Consider the following 2,345-nt stretch of genomic DNA (forward strand, 5'->3'; position numbering starts at 1 on the left):
GGCTCAGAATTCATTGTCTTAACTCGGTTTTCTTATTCTTTTCTGTCCTCAGGTTGTCTGTTTATGCTTATGTAAACTCTGATGCCTACATCCTAATCAGACTTTTTCTATTGTCTTTCTCATGTCACTGGATTTAGAAGACAAGAGGTATCTTCTTTGATTCTTTAGTTTCAGTTCTCGCTCCAGCTTAAAACAAATTTACCACTTTCTTCCTCCTATTTGACTTGTCTCTTCTGCAGTGCTATATATAATATGTGCTTCATAAATAGTTGTTAAAATTCTAATGGAAATTAAGTCAGAAACCTGGAATTTCCCATGAGCTGTTGACAGCTCTTATCCAACAGATGGAGATAGACACACAAGAGCAGCACAGATGGGTGCAGGATAGGTTTTGTGGGCTAGCGCATTTGATTTTCCATAACTTTTAGATTTTGTTCCCCCTCAGTAACTAGATGTTGTACCTATCAGCATCACACATATTTCTACAGTCAGAAAGTAAGAACTTTCTCAGCAGTTTTAGAAAATCACACGGCCCATTTAAAAGCCTTACAAAGCTAATCACTGACAGTATTCAATAAAAATGTTTTGTTAGTAGTCATTTCTTTTAAACTGCAGAGTAGAATGGCTTTATAAAAATACCAAGAATGATGATGTTGATGATAATGCAACCTTATACCGTATTCATCCAATAATTATCCTGCAAGTGACTCAGACATTTAATGCTGTGTTTGTGTTTGTGGACTTGGAAGGGCCTCTCCAGCTGAGAAAGTTGGAGAGTGGCAAAAGGTTCTTTTCTCGAAGATGGAAGCAAAACCTCATAGAACACTGAGTAAAGAAAAAAGTTTGCAAGTTCCTGCAAATCAGAAGTGCTCAAAGAGCTCATTGCAGCCACCTATGTTTTTTTTTTTTTTTGGTCATTTTTTCGTGATCGGCACTCAGCCAGTGAGTGCACCGGTCAGTCCTATATAGGATCCAAACCCGCTGCGGGAGCGTCGCTGCGCTGCGCCGCGCTGCCAGCGCAGCACTCTACCAAGTGTGCCACGGGCTCGGCCCACCACCTATGTTTTTTTGCTTCTTGGAAGAACCTTGGAGGAGCAGTATTGAACACTTATATGTTCACCCTCTTCTAAATGGGGAGAGGGTAGTGGTAGAAATAACAGCATTGAGGGCCCTAATGCTCTAGAATTGGACTCCCATTGGGTGTTTCTGCTAATGCCCACGCACTGTTCTGTCCAAATGTGCTTTTAAATGTTCAGGGGGAGAAAAGTACAGCCCCATTAAAAGGAAAGTTGTAAAAATTTCTGGAAGGGACAAAGTACTAGTAGCCCCTGTGGCCCGATGTGAATTTCTTCCCTGGCACTCTTTATCCAAGCCCTTCCCTCTCTGCTAAGATCTGGATTCTTTTTCTATATCTGTAACACCCTTGCCCACCCCCCTAGTCTATAAACATGTTAAAAATTTCCTTAATCTAAAAAAGCAGCTTTCTTGATATTGCATTTCTCTATTTTCTCCTTTACATCATTGCTCAAAAGAGTAGTAGTCTACACAGTGTTTGACATATAGTAGGGCACTTTATATTTTAGGAATATTGAAGGGATACAGGTTTTAAAGACTTTTGTCTTTACAAAGGTTTTCTAAAGACTCGTTCTGTAAAGGAAAATATTCTTTCCTTGAAAAGTAGGTGTTGATAAGGAAGGGAGGGGAGTTATGAGCTGTGGAAGTTTTAAAACACAGCTCTCAAATTCTTTGATACTCCTTCCATTGAGAGGTGAGGTCCATGTCCCCTCTCCTTGAATCTGGGCTCTGGGCGTACATGACCAATTAAATACAGCGGAAGTGAACAGGGCCAGTCTCCACGCCCAGGCCCGAGAGACTTGGTGGCTTCCAATTCTTGTCTCCTGGAACCCAGCACCATGCCGTGAGGAAACCTAAGCCACACAGAGACCACACTTAGATGTTTGAGCCTAAGGTTCCAACCTGAGGTCCCAGCTGACAGCCAACCTCAACTGCCAGGTGTGTGAGCAGAGATGACTTCAGATGACCCCAGTTACTGACTCTTTCCAGCCGAGGCCCCAGGTGTTACAGACCAGAGATGAGCCCCTTCCCCATGACTGGGCCTCTCAGCGTTTCTGTCTCATGCAGTTTGTAAGTATGAGGGTACTTCATAAAGTTCATGGAAAGATTCATATTATCTTTTAATTCAATTTTTCCACGAATTTTTTGAAGTGCTCGCTGTTTTGAGGTGGTTTCTCGTGCAGTCCTAGATGACCAGAGCTGACCGGTCTGTTTCTTCCCTCCCCTTTAGTCCTGTCAGGCGTGACTTCTCTAACTGGCCTGCCATCTCC

The sequence above is a fragment of the Cynocephalus volans genome, chromosome 11 (assembly GCF_027409185.1).
Source record: "Cynocephalus volans isolate mCynVol1 chromosome 11, mCynVol1.pri, whole genome shotgun sequence".
Taxonomy (NCBI): domain Eukaryota; kingdom Metazoa; phylum Chordata; class Mammalia; order Dermoptera; family Cynocephalidae; genus Cynocephalus; species Cynocephalus volans.